The 19,462-nt window shown below is 33.3% G+C and overlaps 1 protein-coding gene across 3 annotated transcripts in view; it reads right to left on the bottom strand.

Moving 5' to 3' along the window:
- LOC145293193 (cytoskeleton-associated protein 5-like) overlaps positions 1-18,489 on the bottom strand; it is a 212,062-nt gene extending 193,573 nt beyond the window's left edge. For all 3 annotated transcript variants that reach the window (XM_080139687.1, XM_080139686.1, XM_080139688.1), the window contains exon 1: positions 18,337-18,489. The gene's annotated coding sequence lies outside the window, so the exon portion shown is untranslated. The remainder of the gene's footprint in view (positions 1-18,336) is intronic.
- Positions 18,490-19,462: the final 973 nt, after the last annotated feature.

Genomic DNA, 19,462 nt, shown 5'->3' with positions numbered 1-19,462 from the left:
TGGCTGTCCACTCGGTTCATATTTAGGACTCGTCACTGCCACAAAATTTCTTTAACCACTATTGTGCTGGGTATTCAGTAGTGGTTCCTGGGCCAAACGCTTTGTTGATATCATGAGCTGTTTAAGTAGCTTTTCGGCCTAGATCTAATTGAACTAAGAAAATATGCTTTTCCCATCTCGTATTCAATGTTCTGAAGAGACAATTGTTTTAAAATGATTGTAATTCAACAAATTGATAGAGTGAAAAATGCTCTTTAAAATCATATATAAATGATATATAAAGTAGAGGTATTATAACAAAAACTTATTTGAATAGACATCGTTTAAAATCAAAATTAAAAATTTCACAAGGACTTTCTTCAAGCTAATATATATATATATATTAGTATTGGGATAATTAATCAGAATTCAGAATTGAAAAACAAAAAAAAAACTATATGGAGTATCGGAATTGGAAAAATTTTAGCCTAATTTCTTATTTGAAAAAGGATTCTTTTCATCTTTTTTAAAACTATCTATTGATAGTTATGATAAATATTGATTGATTTTAAACTAGTTGTAAAATTAAAATTTATAGATCAAATTAGATTAAAGTACAACCAGAAATCAAGACATGAGTGAATAAAAAAAAAAAAATGGCACAAGTAAAAAAATACAGAAGAAAAGCTCATGTATTCAAAAGCTTGGATATAATACATAAAACAAAACATTAAGTTTGTCAAATTAAAACTATATATCTGCATTTAAAAGTAGATGAAGACTTAACTACCCACATAAAATTTTGTTTTTAGGATATTTGAAAATCAGAATCAGTATTGGAATTGGAAAAAATATTGAAATTGTCCCATCACTTATATATAGATAATAGATAAACAACTTAAATTTTTAATTTTTTCATATTATTTTGAGAAAGTTCATCAGTTTGGAATTCTGTTGAATGTTCTCTCAAAATGCTATCGTTTTTTTTTTAACAATCTAGCAATAAGAGTTTTACCACGTTTCTTAACATCCGTTTATGAAAATGTTCTATTGCTTTTAATCTGTTCCTTGATAATGGTTCTATAGTCAGTATATGGTATTGTGATTAAAATTTGATACTTGCTTCTTAATTGCTTTTTTTCTTTTTAAGAGCATGCTTTGTTATTATCAAATATGCTAACATATCTTGATATCCAGCAGAGTTAAGTCTTTGATTTCAGAGATATTTTGAATTCTGTCAAGCACTTGAATAATTAGAAAATTGGATATTTTTATTGCTATAAATACATATAAACAGCCTATGTTTATTTGTTTGTTGTTTCTATATAAAGTACTAAATAAATGTTATTTCAACGCTGTGAATGGAGTCAATACTTACAAGCCTTTTCTTTAATCAACAAAAATGGCAGAACACGCACCATTATCCTCATTTTTGTACAGATGAATAGGTGATCTGGATGATTGATTTTTATGTGAAGAATTTCAGAATAACAGACAGATTGGTTTCAATTTACTTGTTGTGACAGCTATTATCTTAGGCAGATTGAGCTGACTTTCTATCAAGTCTCTGGCCACTGCAGCTGATTCTGAGCTAATATATGGCTAAAATTTCTAAATTTTTTAGCCATATATTAGCTCAGAATCAGCTGCGATGGTCAGTCAAAGAACAAGTATTTGTAGGTCTGATAGTAATGCTAGATCAACCGATTGTCAATGCTCATGCTGCACTTTAGATCATTCAGAGATATTTAGGTTATAATGGATTTATGTATATAATGTCTACCTTGTTCTTCAAGAAGAGTGTTTTATTGAAGATGCATATTTAATTGCTGTAGATAAGATTCTCTCTGTACTCTACATAAAGTTTTGTTCTAATCAGTATTATTTATAATTTTAATAGGATTTTCTGATCGGCATCAGTTAGTGGAAGATAGAACTTTGGTCAGTTGTAAGGGCTTTGTTTGGCTTGGGTTTCAGTTTTGAATGCAAGATATTCAGGAGTTTCCTGTTGAATATGAAACCCAAGAACTTGTATTTCAACGATTTCTGATTGGAGTTCAGAATAATTTTAGAGTTTTCATTTTTGAATTTGAGTCCATGCTTAGTTTGTTAATTTTATTGAAGCATAATTATTGTCTTTCTATTGTGTTTATATATTTTGAATGAAAGCAGAATAAAACCATGTACATAAGCAACCTATTCCATGTTTTGTTTTCTCACAATGCTACTAATTTTTATGTTAAACAAAATAATCGGCATTATTCTGTCCTATAGCACACTCATTTCAGGTATTTTAGAGTCTGAAAGTAGTGATCTGACCGGCTATTCAACATCTTATTTCTTCTGAAATCTCATGATAGAATGTGGCCATTTTGCCTTTCTGACCAAAATCTTTCATGATGCCATGACTCAATATTGTTTCATGTTTTTTTCTCATGTTAAAGAAAGGAAAACGCTGATACATGTACCTTTCAAATAGAAATCCCCAGTTTCAGTAAAGGTTCTGTGGTACTTCTGTTTCTAAACCAATTTGTATTTGGTCACTAGATCAATCTACTGATTATCATCCTTTCTAATGTTTGTTTTACCTGCTCAGAGTTGGTGCCTATAGTCTATTGATTTTATCTTCCTTGCCAGTGTAACATAAAAATTCCCTTGTAAAAATTCATTTTTATCTAGAAAAAAAAAAATTTTTTTTAGGATTGGATTTTTTGATTTTCAATGCTTATCAGATGTGTTTCTGTACAAAACATATCTAAGAACACTGCCAGACATAAATTAGCTTTGTGTTAAATCTGCAAAAAAAAAATTAAAAGATAGGCTCAGCCGTTTGGGAATCTATAAGGAAGGACCCCCACCCCACACACACAAAGTAACTTCTATATAATAGTAGAGATTAGTATGAACACTGGCGAAGCATAATTCATTTTTTTTTTGTCATTTTATGAAAGATGTATACTCTGAGCTCACAGATATTTATAGTAGTCGTTTCAAGAATCCATACTGTATTTCACTCAAGTCTGCTACAACATTGTGTATTTTTGATTAAGCTTTCTTGGAAGATTTCAGTTCTGAAATATGGTTATGGTTTTCTTGGATCAGAAAATTTTTCTTTAAGGTTTGTTTTTACTTTTCATTATGAGTCTTGTGCAAACGTCTTTTTCCCCAATAGATTTGTTATATAATCCTTCCTTGGTGGCCATTTTGTTTTTAAGGAGTTGTTTCATTGGAGTATCATATTTTCTTATCAGATCTCGGCAGTTTTTATAATTCAGATTTTCTCCTGTTGGATTTTATCACATTTCTTTCAAGCTATATAATGTTTCTTAATATTAGGTTAATGCAAAAACAATATCGTTTTCTCACATAGGTTACTTTTATATATGATTTCTGAATTAATTCATTGATATATATAGCCATGTTATATACCATTTTGAAGCACATTTTTCGCCCTATCAAATCGTGTCATTCTTTAACATTCTTAATCTCTTCATTCATTTTTTTGCAGGCTTTTCAACAGCATGGACAAAATTCAAATCCGCACGATTTTCTTGTTTTAGTTCAAACCAGGCCGAAAAGCTGCTAAGACAGCTCGTGATATCAATGTGGTGTTTGGTTCAGGAACCACTAATGAACAGTGTGCCAAGAAATTTTGTGATGGTGACGAGAGACTCGAAGATGAAGCTGGACACAACCGGTCGACTGCAGTTGATAACGAACATTTCAAAGCCTTAATTGAAGCCAATACTCGCAAAACCACACGAGAAGTTGCTGTTGAACTGGAGGTCAACCACTCAGTCATTCACCATTTAAAGCAAATAAGTTAAAAAAGTTGGATTAATGGGTGCTGCATGAATTGAACGATAATAAAAAAAAAAAATCGTCATTTTGAAGTGTCTTCTACGCTCCTTCTGCACAACAAAAACAACAGATTGTGACGTGTGATGAGAACTGGATCTTCTATGACAACCTCATCTGCCATATTCACTGGATCTCTCACCCAGCAATTATCACTTTTTCAAGCAACTCAACTTCCTGCACGAAAAATGCTTATTCGATTAATAAAGTTTATTATGAAAGGAGTTATGATCTTTTGAAGTTGATCAAAAGATGACATTTTTGCATCAACCTAATAGTTTCTTGCATACTTCGTTAAGACCAACCTTTTTTATGTGTTGTAGATCAATATTTCAAAATATGTTCATTGGTTAAAAAGACTAGTCTTTCAATGAAGACTAAAAGATGTTTTGGGAGAAATTAAAATATTTTTATATGCTTTCATTTCAAAATCGTCAGAATTATTAAATAATGATAAAGTGCAATGGATAACCATTTCTGTATACTATTGGTTGGTCTGGTATACATAGCATTACACCAGGTCGGGTTTAACTGGATTCTTCCCTGGTCTACACCACATCCCAAATCATGGCAATCTTGAGTAAATTCACACAAGATGACTAACCAATAGAAATTTCATCGTTGAAGGGCAACGAGCTGTGAACCTCAGAACTTAGCCTAGTTCTTCTTGACGGTTGTCGCGCATATCCTCCATAACCTAAAGATACGATTAGGCCACCCAAAAAGAGAAATAGGAAGGATAATATTAGTTCTCCTCCCCCTTCTGGAGTTGACATCGAACCTAACTCCAGTTCACATGTTTATGGTGTTCACCACTGGCTACCTATAACTATCTTAGTCACCGAACCATTGTACATTGTCTGCGTTCAAAAGCACCGTTTTCTATGGAAGGAGTTGGCTCAACCCATCTTGTGTGAATGTCAAGTCAAAAAGTCTGATCATTAAAACAGGAAAGAACATGAATATCGAAAGAGTGACATGCATCATAAGGATTTGTGCTAGAATAAAAATTTGTCAATCTTATCTGCAACTCTGTGCTCCATGAAGGCCATGGAGATGTAAGGTGGAGAATTGCAAGCAATGCCTAGCAGAAAAGATCATAGGCATTGTGCTTGCAACTTCACAATAAAATTCACTAGGAAACTACAAAAAGAAAATATGTAGCAGATCTAGGCAAAAAAAGGATGTCTATAATGAAATCGTTGGACAAAGATTTTGTTACAATATTTTTAGTTTAGTGTAAGGGTATGCCGCCATAAATTTGGGTGATTCTATTTAAAACCATGTGTGATAAAAATGAACCAATCAAATGCTAGAACAGCTTTATAAAATGATTGCTTCTTGTTGAATTCTCCAGCACTTTCTTTTCAGTGTCAAAATGGCTACTACATTTCTGCTGATAGTAACCAAATTAAATCTTTGCCTTGGAAAGGTTCTGTGATTCCTATTTGTTTGGAACTACTTTTTTCTATTTCAAGAATGACTTTACGTTGAAGTTTTCACTGCTCCTGATAGTTGACAAAAGCAACTACACACTGCAAATGTCCAAAGAAAAAGAAACTTCTTAACAAGATGTAACACCTAGTCAAATCGGGGACGCGCTGATTCTTCTCAGACATAAAGAACTTCTGCCAGCACCAGCTACACAATAACAGGTGACTCAGTCTGCACAAAGTCTCATACTTCATGAAAATCATGTTCCTACAAACTGAGTCCTTTGTTTCCAGCAAATACCATGGTATATGATTCCTACATATTTGAAAAGGTACTCAAATTCAATACAGATAGCAATATCAAGTTGCTGTCCACTGCTGTCAAGCACTGAGTGGAGAGAGCAGCTGTGTAAAAGCCATACATATGACAGTAGAACTCTGCTTCATGTCACACTTCTATAAAATAAAAATAAAAAAATTTAAAAAAAAATAAATAAAAAAAAAAAATCCAGAAATTGCTTTCTGAGAAGTTCCAGGAGGACTTTACCAGTCCAAACATCTAGCAACTGATTTGCCTGATTACAATCGCATAAACTATTATGTGTGTGACAGGGTACAGACACTAACCATACCACCTGCGACACCAAGGAGGAGGAGGAGGCTAATTGCTTGTTCAAATTGGTATTTAGGGGTCTCCCAAAGACCACATTCAGGTTCCGTCTAAGTCATGGTAAAAGCTCAAGGCAGATCTTCAAGTGAGCCATTCTTAACAAAGATACATTTTCAATTTTGACAATACATAAATTATTGGCCGAGGTAGAGTATTTTCTTCCTTTCTCAAAAGAGACAAACCCATCTCTGAACATTCTATACGATATTATCTTTGTCAGAGTTTGCTTCAGAGATTAGTTGATTTAGACCAAGCTCCCCCTCTCTGGTTTCAACTGCAATCGGCTTTATGTAGATTACAATTGAAAGTCAAATGTCCAGATTATTTTGTTCAAGTATAATTGGAAAATTATCACACGCACATGTACCTTCATGCATCTTCCATTTAAAAGATAAGATCAGTGTCAGAACGTACATAAGTTCAACAAACGAATATTTAAAGGTTTTACTGTTGATAAGAAAATGTTTTCTGTTGACTAGTTTTTCTGTGTATATGATTTTTGTTTTTTAACTAGTATTCTAGTTTTTGCCCTGTATTATCTTATGCCTGTTAATCTCCCAGTAGGGGGTAAGGCTATAGAAGTTGTGCTTAGAGAAATGTATATTGAACATATGGAATTATTGTTTTTAATTGTTGCTGTTAAACGAACCCGACTTCTGCAGAGAACTCACAAAAAAATGTCCCGTCTTGTTTCTCCACCACTGTTATTTATCACCTGGTTGCAAACAAAATCCAGAAGACACTCACCGATCTATCAGCAGTTTATACAATCCAAAATTCATGACCTAAAAGACAGGGTTATCGAACCCTTTCGCTCTCCTGGAGAGCACAGGTTCTAGTAACCACTAACGATGGATACAAGAAGCGTCTTGTCATTAACTATAGTCAGACAATCAACCGTTTAATGTACCTTGATACTTATCCTTTACCCAGAATTGATGAACGAGTCCCAAAAATTGTTTGCTATTCCATTTTTACTACCTTGGGCTTGCAGAACGCATAGCATCAAATACCAATACAAGAGAAGAAAATCACAGCTTTCGAAGCCTGTGGAAATCTATTCTGCCATATTCCATTTGACATAATGGCATATCAGGTTTCCAACAATCAACAGACAATCTAATAAAACATGAGGTCGCCAACACTTTTGCATATATGGATAACATCACTATATGCAGTCATAATTTGACGGAACATGATAAAAACCTTAATCGTTTCTTAGATGTTGCCAGGAAGTACAGCATGAGTTTCAATGAGAACAAGAGTATTATGCGAACTGAGAGAGTCACCCTCTTAAAGTATGAAGCGTCATTTGAAGTTGTAAAACCAGATCCTGAATGCTTCCGTGTTTTGAGATATCTACCTCCACAAGATGCTAAATCACAACAGGTTGTTGGAATGTTTTCATATTATGTTTAACAGATTCCCTGTTTCTCAGATAAAATTTGACAGCTAGTACAGAACCAAGTGTTCCTTCTCCCTGAATCCTGCTTAGTGGATTTCACCAACCTCAAAGAAGAACTCAAGCACACTTCACTTACAGTAATTGATCCCAACATAACCCTTATCATAGAAATCGATGCTTGAAACGTTGCGCTAGCTGCCACTCTTAATCAGAACAGCCGCCCAGTTGCTTTCTTTTCTCCCCATCTCTTTCAGTCAGTGAGCAACCATTACTCTTCGGTCGAAAAAGAGGCACATGCCATCATTGAAGTAGTGCATAGATGATGTCACTACTTATCGGTTCCACCTTTAAACTCATTAAAGACCAACGCTCTAGCTTTCATGTATGACCGGAAACACTCAAGCAAAATAAAGAACGATAAGTTAGAACGCTGGAGAATCAAGCTATTAGCCCTCACATTTGATGTACCTATTTACTATGCCTCCCCACGGGACAGAGTTAGACACCAGGGTCACACATTTGATGTAATATACTGTCCAGGGAAGGATAATGCAGCTGCAAACACACTTTCTTGAGCTGTCTACTCCTCAACTAATTCAACCTGTCTACGAAACTTACATGTTTTATTGTGTCATCCAGGCATCACAGTAAGGTCTCATTTTGTACGTCTGCGTAACCCCCCCCCCGTTACTTCATCAAGGATGTTCAGCGCACTATTGGGAACTGTTCTGCCTGTGCAGAATTAAAAGATTTTTTTCATTTCATTAATTTTAAGCTTGTCAAAGCAAGACAACCATTTGAACGTTTAAGTGTTGACTTTAAAAGGTGTCCTGTTATCTTATAGTCAAAACAAATATCTATTAACAATTATCAACAAATATTCACACTTCCCTTTTGCTTATCAAGGTATATCCTCACAAACAGTCATAAATTGTTACTGTGAATTATTTTTGCTGTTTGGCATGCCTACCTTTGACAGAGGTCCATCATTCCTTTAAACAGAACTAACAGATTTTGGAATCACAACGAGCCACACAATCAGAGAAATGGCCAGGTTGAATGACTAAATGCCACATTATGGAAAATATCATTGGCATTGAAGTCGCAAAGACTGCCGATTTCTCATTGGGAATTAGTTTTGCATGATGGCTTGTATTCCATTGATTCGTTATTGTGTATTCATGAGTGAATATTCCAGTGTAATCGGAAATCAACATCTGGGATCTCTCTTCCCAGTTGGCTTTTGAATCCAGATCCAATGCTGATGAAACGCAATGTACGGTTATCTAAGATATAAACCCTTTGTCGACAAAGTCAAATTGCTAGAAATGCAAACCCTCAATATGCCCATTGAGACTTCCAACTGGAAGGGAGGAAACAGTGTCGCTGTGTCAACTTGCCCCCAAAACCACAAAATGTAGCACTTAATACTAATGACTTATTTCACCAGAGACTATCTCTACAACTAGATGCCTCATTTGAATTGCATGTATCCGAAGAACTTGAACATTTTTATATCATTTCATAACCCCTCCTTGAACTCTTTTCCACTCTGGGTGAAAGTCATATTAGCATTGTTATTTAGTGTAAAATCTTAGCAATTTTTCATTCTTCTATTTCAGCATGCATACTTATGATTCTAGATGAATAAAGCCTTACTAACCGGTTTCCATTCGTCTTCCAAATCGTTACAATAGAGTTGCCAGCTAAATTTGAAAAGTAATTTTCTATATATTCCAGGTCTTTCCAACAATTTAAGGAACAAGGATAAATATAGCATATATAATTAAACAAAACAACTCAACAAAAAACAAATGCCAAATTTATCAATACCAGAAGCCATTGTCTGACTCCACCAAGGTCAGCACTTGTTACCTCATCAGAAGGGTGGTACAAAATCTATCAAACACATCCAATGACATTGGACCTACATTGAGAAATTGTAAGTTCAACCAGATGGGAAATGGGAATAGTCACATTACAATCACTAATTAAATTGCAAAAATTCAAAGAAAAGGTATTTTTTAACAATTAAACCATTTATATATTAGGATCTTCTCGGATAGTTTAATGTTTTTGCTCTGAATTCGAGGGCTTTCCGAAAATTTCCATGTGGCTGGCAACCCTGCATTTGACCCTAATTGTAGTAATTAGGTGACGAAATCTGTTTTTATTCATTTGTAAATTCCTTTAATCATAGCTTTTTTTCTTGAGAATCTGCCTCTATAATTTTTCTAGCTTTTACAAAAGAGATTCTGTGTTTACTCCAAATGTTTGCTTGTTGGCCATCTTATGCATAAGCTGCATGGTCCTTCCCACAGTTTGCACATATAAGATCATAAGGTTTCACCTTTGGACATTTAAAATATCAGAGAATCTAGAATGAAGTACTCTATTTTATTTCATATCCTATTAAATTTATCACGATTTTACAAGTATTAATGTTAATATAGATGTTTTAGATCATCTGGAATATCTATTTCAGCAATAACAACCAAAGAGAAATAATCTAAAATATTCAATGGTTACTTGGTTGAAATGCTTGGTGCTGATTGAATCAAAATACTCAATAACGGTTGGTTGCATATATCAGACTTCAACCAATTGGAAACAGTTGTTTCCTGGGGCCGGGCACCTGTTCTTAGTTAGAGCCAGCGAGATCCCCAACTTACCACAGGAACCCATATCATTCACAAATGTTACCAACTGCCGTACTTACTTTTAGCGTGCAAACGAACTCTGCCATCACCTGTTATATAATGGGGACCTTACTTATGCCGTAATAAACAAGAATGAGAATTAAAGTAACAAAAAGTCCCGGACGATTCCAGTTTTCTAAAAAAGAGCAAGTGACAAAAACTAGCCCAGATTTTGCTCTATCACATAGTTAGAAGCATCAATGTTAAACAAAAAGACAATAAAGCGAAATCGTAATAAAAACAAACGCTTCAGAGTTATGAGAGAGAGAGAGAGAGTCCGCCTGTTGACAAATGCAGGTTATCTGCATTTTTTTGTCATCGCCATCAAGCCACCCCCCCCCATCTCTCTCCATTTCAACCACATTCAGGAACCAAATAAACATTTGTTTTGATAAACTGAATTTGTCAATTATTATTGATAAATAATGAATATTACTGACACGTCGATGTTGTTAAAGTACAGATAAAACGGATTGATAAAAAGCATACACTCACATGCACAAAAAATATGCAGAGCCGACTTAAACATACAATGTTATTTTGAATATTTAATCAGGATTTACTTGTAAGGAAAACTAAATTCTGTGACAAACCCTTGTACAAAGAGAACTTAGACACTCAAAGATAGGATCTAGTAGACATTCAAGTTCTCTCCAGTAGGCATTCAAGGTTCCTCGCCACCTGGGTATGATATCTTAAACTGAAATTATGGGAATATACAGATCCAGTTTTCTGATTCTGAATCAATGTGATCTCAAAGAATTTTGTTTTGCTTTTGTTCTCTCCATAAGAAATAAGGATAAAACTTGAGCTTTTAAAATTCAAAAAAGAGTTTACGTAAAATTTTTAATCAGTTAACAAATATATGGAAGGGAAGGAGAAGTTAGAATGGAGAAATATTTTCGTTTTGATCATAACTCAAAATGGATGAGGGTGCTCTAATTTGCATTCTTTTGATTTTGAAATAAATAGGGACACATTGAGGTCTAATTAAGAAAATTAGTAGATAATGTGAAATTTCTCTACCATTTCATTTTCTTGATCATTTAGTTTTCTCAATCGATATGAGGTTTTCTTTTCTTAAACTAATTTAATCATTACTCAGATTAGTTTGTCAAGTTTTAGAAATCATTCTTATCTAGTTTTTGAACTAGAATCAAGTTTTAATACCTATCTTATATCAAAGAGCCATCTTCCCAGGCACGACTTCCTTTCAGAAGCAGCAAAGTATTTATTTTTCAACTCCTTCTGAGTGGGGAGTCACTGTCAACTAACAGAAGGTTGCCAATGAGGATGACTAGAGTGCCCACTTTTAGAGAGCTGGATTCCCACTATAAAATTTTGCCGCTGTAAGAAGTAAACAAATACGTCTTTCGAGCTAGGATTAAAGTTTTTTTATTCTCAGTAAGAAGAAATCTTTGTAGACTGAGTCAATGTTTAATTTTGTTATCAATCCAAAGTAACCATTTTGGAAAATCAGGACTGGTTTTCATCATTAAAAAAGCGCACCTGTCTAGCATTCCTCTTGTGTAGAGGTAACTAAATAGGAACTAGTTTAGAAATCTAAAATGAAGATTATTTTGAAAACAAAAACAAAAAATTATCCACCCTTCTTAAAAAAAAAAACTATAAAATAAAAAGAATTTCATAAAAGTTTGAGTAATCAATTCGGAATTTCATAAAAGTTTGAGTAATCAATTCGGAATTAAAATCTCAAACCAAGAAAAATAGGTTTTTCTGAGTTTTTGATAAGAGGGGAAAATGCAATTAAATTCATAGGAAGTGGCTTAAATAATTTTTCAGACTTTTTTGTCGTGGATTCTTGAAAATTCAGTATGTTATTGCTATACATACTATGAGATGGCTGACTAATTCTTATGTCGGGTTCAAATGAAGAACTTCAGCCAAAATTGGAATACACCCTACTAAAGCCTGATTGCCACAGCTGGTGAATTTCAAAAATGCAGTCTGAACGTGAGGACACTTTAGAAGAATGATATGCAATAAAATTGTTTCAAATTTGGAAAAAAAAAAAAAAAAAAGACACAGAAACCTATAGAATGCTTCAGACTGCTTTTGGACCATCTTGCATAAATTGAGCATCAGTTTTGGAGTGGCATAAGAGATTTAAGGAAAACAGGGAATCTGAGGGATGATGAGAAGTGTGGGAAGAGTAAGGAAGTCAGAACACCAGAGTTGATTGGCCAAATAAAGAATTTCATGGATAAGGACCATCATGTCTATAGAGACAATAGGTGCACAGTTTGATTTCAGTGTGGGAACTGTACACAAATTTATTTGTGAGTAACTGAAGATGCGGAAGATTTGCGCAAAATTTGTCCCAAGAGTGCTAAAGAAAGACGTCATGACAGCAGTGAGATGGTCAAGCTGCTCAATTCAGATCCTACAGTTCTTGATGCTCTGGTGACCTGCAATGAAAGCTGAATCTACAGCTATGACTCAAGAGACAGAGTTCCTAGTGAAAGTACGTTGGCTCTCCCAGACCCAAGAAAGTCAGGTAAAGCAAATCCACCCAGAAACATATCTTTTTTTTATAGCACAGGCATGATCTACATGCACTGGGTTCTCACTGGACAGGCAGTCAACAAGGAGTACTATGTTGAGGTTTTAAGGGAGTTCAAGAAGAGATTCCGTTGGAAGAGACCAGCCACTCCTCAAATCGTTCAGTGGTATTTCCACCAGGACAATGCACCAGTCTACAACTCCATTTTTGTCAAAGACTATTTGACCAAGATTGGCATTAAGACAGTTCCCGTCCAGTTTTGAAACGGTACAAGTGCATTGCAGCCGGAGGAGATTACTTCGAAGGAGACTAGTTGCATGTGTGTGCTATCAATAAAAGTGCCTAAACGGAAAAAAGTCTAAAAACTTATTGACGGCACCTCATATTGAAAATATCTGCTCATCGATAACTTTATTTATTTTAAAATGACAAATTTTATATTTTCTACATTATAAAAGGTGAAAAAAAAGTTCTAAATTTTTGTGTGGAATCCATTATTTTAAGTGATTTTAAATTATGGTTTAACAAAAAATAACCCAAACATTACACATCAATTTAACGAATATGAAAGGTGATCTGGTATTAATGTTTTTTTGTTTTGTTTTGTTTTGTTTTGTTTTTTAAGGAGGTGAAAGTTGAATAGAATTGTCAGTGAACAAGTCTTTTTAGAAGCAATTTTTTTTTGTTTTTTTTTTACTCCAACTGAGTGTGTCCCTTTTGAGAGAGCTGTATTTTCCCCACGTTGGAGATCAACATTACTTAAGTTTGCTTAATTAAATGGAAACAATAAAAATAAAGATACGAGTTTTACATCCATTGTGATAGATAAAATAGATTTACAATGCTTTAGATCGTATCCTGGTGAGATATTATCATTGATATGAAAAACATTAACTACGTGTAAACCATTACATGAGGTTTTGTGATAAAAACATGTAAGGAATTAAACGTAGTTCGTAGAGGAAAAAGAAAACGATATCGCCTGCTTGCAAATATTTTTCATTGACATTTTAGAGATTATCTAGTGTTTATTTATAAGATAGAAAAAACAACTTTAATTCCATTATCTATAAAGAAAAAAAGTAATAGAATTATTTCACGACGTTTTCTGTTCTAATTAGCAGTTTAAGCAAATACACCCAAAAATAATTTTAAAAATATTGCGGTCGTTAAATGTTTTGTTCTCTCAGCAAGAAATTCTTTTTTCAGCTCAATAGTAAAGAGCGAGAAAGACTTAGCGTTTTTTTTGTTTTTGTTTTTTCTTTTTTTACACCTGTCATTTAAATTTCACGTTTAAACTAATCACAGGTGAGAAAGAATTAAGCGGGTCCGGGTCATTCTTAACGGTTAAAACCTTTTCTTTCTTTTTCTTTCAGTGGTCATTACTTACAGGCAAAAATAAATCAATGTGCACTTCGCATCAAATACAAAAACCTTCTCTACCAGTAATTGCATAACTAAAAAAAAAAAATAATAAATTACAAACCATAACTATCTCTAAGTTTGCAGCAAACAGTGTCCGATCAAATTCAATTCCTGATATTAAAGTGTTTTGAGTCGCTTACTCTTGTTTTCTAAGTTTTATTTTACTAGTTTTTATTTTTACTTATCAATTGAAAGCACATAATAGTGAAAGTCTCCCACACCACCATGTTAAGAATGACTTAAAACCTTCTGCAGTTTACTAACCGTGCTGAAATAATAACGTTATTATTTAAAAAGCTAACATGTAGAGGGGGTGCCTTGTTAAATATTTTGTACTTTTACTAAACAATTTAATAAATTAATTTGGGAAACTGAAACTTTCGTCGGATGAAATTTAATATCAAGAACTAAATGAAGTTAATATCAAGAACAGGTCAAAGGTTAAGAAAAATGTAGAGAGAAAACTAAATGCCCAAACTGCATGGTCTAATATAATTACGATTCAGGGTGAATTAATGGAGTCGAGGAAAACGATAGTTTAATTTTATTTCTTATCAGAAAGAAATCCTATGATTAACCATAATAATATGTGCAACAACTGCTAGTAGCAGTTATTAACGATTTTTCAACGATGCTTTCGTATTATTCTTCGTTCTTAGAAATAAGGAACACGTCCTCTTTTTTAAAGAAATGCGATGGATTGCTCACATTTTTCTAGGGACGAGTCACAAATCGTAGATTCAGTTTTAAAAAAATCTTTTTTTTTTTTTTTGTATAAACCGATTAATGTTCACTTAAAACGGAGATCCAACCGCCGAATATTTAAACGTCCATAATTTAATCTCGTGATTTAATGCTGTTAAGATGTTTTTATTTTATTTACGAAAACATTTTAATAAAAATGTATTGTTTACTTAATTTTAAAACGCAGACAAGAAACATTGTTAGTATTCATTCACTTTAATAATAATCTAAAAACATTTAATAATTTTTTTACGTAAATATCAATGAATTTAATGGTAGTTTTATTTCATTCACGTAACTTTTCGGTACTTATGCAGAATACGAACATTGCTGGATTAATATTATTTAAGAACCTATTCACATAAACATGGAGAGAGATGGGAAGGTGTTTTATGACTAATCTGTACTTTCACCTTTAATTTAATAAACAAAAGATACCGTAAAAATTTAATTTAACTTAAAATCCTATGTAAAAAAATACCACAGTTCATATTCTGCATAAGTACCTTTGTTTTAATTGAATAAATAAATAAGTATAAGTAAACAAGATATATAATAATAATAATAAATAAATAAGTATAAGTAAACAAGATATTTTGGTATTATTATACAAACACCGTGACAGCGTTAGGGTTAGGGTTAGGGTTAGGGTTTAGGGTTAGGTTTAGGGTTAGGGTTAGGGGTTAGGGTTAGGGGTAGGGTTAATTCGCTGTCACGGTGTTTGTATAGTTTTACCGATATTTTTATAAGCCTCCACCCGAGCGACGCCGGGTTAGTATATAGACGAATAGGAAGAAATTGCCTAAGTAGATTTAAAAATAGCTCTAACAAAAATCATAAGAATGGATCAGATTTAATTTAGATATAGCAAGGAATAAAATCCAAAAGGGACACTTTAGGGGTCTGAACCATGTGGGTGCATTTGCGTTATTGTAAGGGTGGCTGTACACGAGTAGCGGCGCTACTCAGTAGCGCGACTAATTGAATTTGTTTAATAAAACAAAATGCATAATATTAGTTACTTAAATTGAAAACATACAATATGCACACAAATGATTTAGCTATATTCACGAATTAAAAGTAACGAAGTGATTATTTGTAGTAGCTGGACACTCTCACACTAAAAAAAAGAAAAAAAAACATACCCTACTGTATAATTTTTCCCTTGTGGGGATAAGATTTATTTATTTAGTGAAATAAAGTATCAAATAAAATATGACTGATGTCAACAAAGTTGATAATGATCGCGATGTGTATTTCTCACAAAGATGAAATTAATTAACTATTTACTTGCCTCCCTATGAGGCCAGAGTTAAACACAAAGACGTTTTTTAAGAGGTGGGGTATACACTCCACATTGAAACAGCCTTTAAAAAAGAACTAAAAAAATTCTCCTTCACTAGAAATGTAGTATACAAGAACAATAACTACACCTAGCAACATTGAAAAACTATTGCATAAAAAAGGTGGTATATGTCAGCAAAAATTACATTGGATTGGCACGTCCGCCGATATTTTTTTTTTTTTTTTTCCGCCGATTTATACTGAACGTTTAAATTATGAAACGGTACTCTACATTTTCATTTTACGAAACATTATTCCCAATGACCCCCCCCCTCTTTGATAGTGTTTTTTATTAGAAAAATAAAAATTAATGAATGAAAGAATAAAGTCTAAGTAAAAAAAATGTCCAAGTTTCGATAGTGCCGGGAAAACCGTTTATTTTTATCAGTTAAAATGTGATTTTATTCGAAAGATAACCTAAAATAAATACGAGGGGAACAAAGACTACGTACGTAACAGATTTTATTACCGCTGGAAAACAAATATCCATTTTGTTTTTAAGGATTATTTCAAAGATTAGTAAATTAAAAACGTTAATAAAGCTACTATAATTGCGTAGGCTTAAAATTATTTCATGTGGATTTCGGCATTACTGTCCAGCCAGCAATTAAAAAAGAAAAAACAAGTTATGGCGAGTTTCGTCGTACATGTGAAAAAACGCCACAAATTTGACCAGAAAAATATAATCGTCATCTTTATAAGTTATTTACAGAGTTCTGCATAAATACGTTTGTTTTAATTCTATTAAACACACAATTATAAACATGATCTTTTGTATTATATTTTTCTCCAAGACTCCGCTCGAGCAACGCCGGGTTAATACAGATAGACTACACTTTGGGAAGAAATTGCCCGAGTAGATTAAAAATAGCTCTAAAGTAAATCGTTAAAATTGGCACTTGTTCAAAGAAAGGCAACAGATTGATTCTTTTCAATATGTCATTTTAAGCAAAACCTGCCATGTCGAAAATAGTAATATATCCAAAAATTACGAAAACTTGCTTTTTTTTTTTTTTATATGAGTACCTAGCGTAGTATAAACACCTCCAACATCCCTATATTCAGCACGGTAATATAAGTGCTCATGCTCAAGTACCGAAAGTAATTTTGGTTAAAATTTTAAGGAAAATCGGGGAAAATTGCATTTTTCATAGATATTTTAGAGTAGTCCAGTGAAAGATCGCAGAAACAGGGGGACATAACTCAGAGCATATTACCGATTACACCGTAATGGCATTCAACATGTTTAGCCGATATCGAAAAACTTACTAAGCACAATAACAGTTCTGATGAATTTTAGCAATTTTTGGATATATTACAATTTTTGGTACTTTTTTACGATCTGCCTCAGCGTAGTATTAACACTCCAACCACCCCATGTTAAGAACGGCTTTCCAGGTTGGGGGGGGGTATTTCGAAAGCCATTCTTAACATGGGGAAGTTGGGGGTGTTTATAATACGCTGTGCGCTGGGGCACGTCGTAAAAATTTACCCAATTTTTACATGACAATAAGTAATGTTTTTTTTTTTTTTTTTAAATAACATTAAAAAAAAAAAAAAAAAAAAAAACAGATCCGTCCCCTCTCTTCTAATAAGCACCCACATTTTTTGGTATTATTATACAAACACCGTGACAGCGTTAGGGTTAGGGTTAGGATTAGGGTTAGGGTTAGGATTAGGGTTTAGGGTTAGGGTTAGGTTTAGGGTTAGGGTTAGGTTTAGGGTTAGGGTTAGGGTTAGGGTTTAGGGTTAGGGTTAGGTTTAGGGTTAGGGTTAGGGTTGGGGTTGGGGTTAGGGTTAGTGTTAGGGTTAGGGTTAATTCGCTGTCACGGTGTTTGCATAGTTTTACCCATTTTTTTTTTAATAAAATAAACAATGCCGAAAACAGGTAGGAAAATTTGGTCACTATTCATTTTTTTTAATAAGTTATCGAGAGACATGGGCCTAGAGTTTTATAAAAAAAAAAAAAAGGAGAATCGGAGAAAGGGGGAAACAACCATACAGGAATATTTTTAAAAGAAATGTTAAGATGTTGATTAAAATGCTGATTAAAATAAATGATTTCATTTAGAAACGCAATGTTCGCATTAATAACAAACGGATTACAGTTAAATAGTAGTTGTAGTACTTGTTACGTAGAAAAATAGGGTACCCGCCTATGGAAAAATTAACGGGTTTCCTCTAAGAAAAGACACTTTCACAATAGCTCTACTGTATTAATTACTTTCACGTGGGACACAAATTAGATTTCTTACCGAAAACGTTGTCGCAGGGTAATCTTCTTTTTTTTTTTTTTTTTTGTTTTTGAAATGTATAGATATTTCAAACAGGCGAACAAACATCCGTGAGCATGACAGTTAAAATTTTGAATCATTCGTTATTATACTGACTTGCGATTGGCTGAGAATGACGTCACACAGCGTCATCTGCAGGTAAAATGAAGAAAGAGAGATAACTCTGTTTCCAGATGATAAAAAATGTTTGAAGCCAAATTTTTCCGGAAAAATGCCAAAAAAGGCCAAATTGAAAAAAAAAAAAAAAAAAAAAAATGATGAGACACTTTTAGAAAAAAGCCAAGAAAATGCTAAATTGAAAATTCTTTTTATTCATGATATATTAAAAGAAAAAATGGCTCTATTGAAAAGAGTGGCTACATTATCAGAATTTATTTTAAATAAACAATGGTTTATTACATTAAGAATACCCTCAAAGGGGGACTTAATGTTTTTGTAGTTTTGAAAATATTGTGAGCGAACTTTGCTGGGGGTGGGGATTCGGAATAATACCTTCAGAATTTACTTGGAATGGCTTTATTTCATTTAAAATAGAAGGGCTCATCAAAAAAAGAAAAGTTTGTAAAATTTATTTTTTAACGGATTTAAGATTTATCGAGGTGTGTGATATTAGGCGGGCTATTCAGTTTCGCAGACGATCTCTCTGTAGTACCTTTTCATTGGCTGTTTTGGGTCACGTGACGTAAACAAAGACCATCGATGTTTTCCTGATTAGTAAAATTACGAATAGTGTCAGATTGTAAAATATCTAAGATCGAATTAGTTCAGCTTTTTCCAGTATCCAGAAAGCAGTTTCCTCTTCATTAAAAATCTTGGTAAATTTATACAAATACCGTGACAACGAATTAGTAGAAAAAAATGTACCCTAACCCTAACCCTAACCCTAACCCAGTTTTCAGATTCGTGTTCAGCACACCGAAACGTAACAGAATACTACGTAAAAGATTTTACTAATTCGCTGTCACGGTGTTTGTATAATAATACCAAAATCTTTCTCTCCTTTTAAGTAAATTCGATATATCGAGACAAAATAGAAATGTATAATAAGTTGCGGGACAGAAGAATGTCGGTGGCAATATCGACCCTA

Source organism: Euprymna scolopes, chromosome 14, assembly GCF_053919585.1.
Source record: "Euprymna scolopes isolate OS-2025 chromosome 14, ASM5391958v1, whole genome shotgun sequence".
Classification (NCBI taxonomy): Eukaryota; Metazoa; Mollusca; class Cephalopoda; order Sepiida; family Sepiolidae; genus Euprymna; species Euprymna scolopes.
This window is presented reverse-complemented; position numbering and strand designations above follow the sequence as displayed.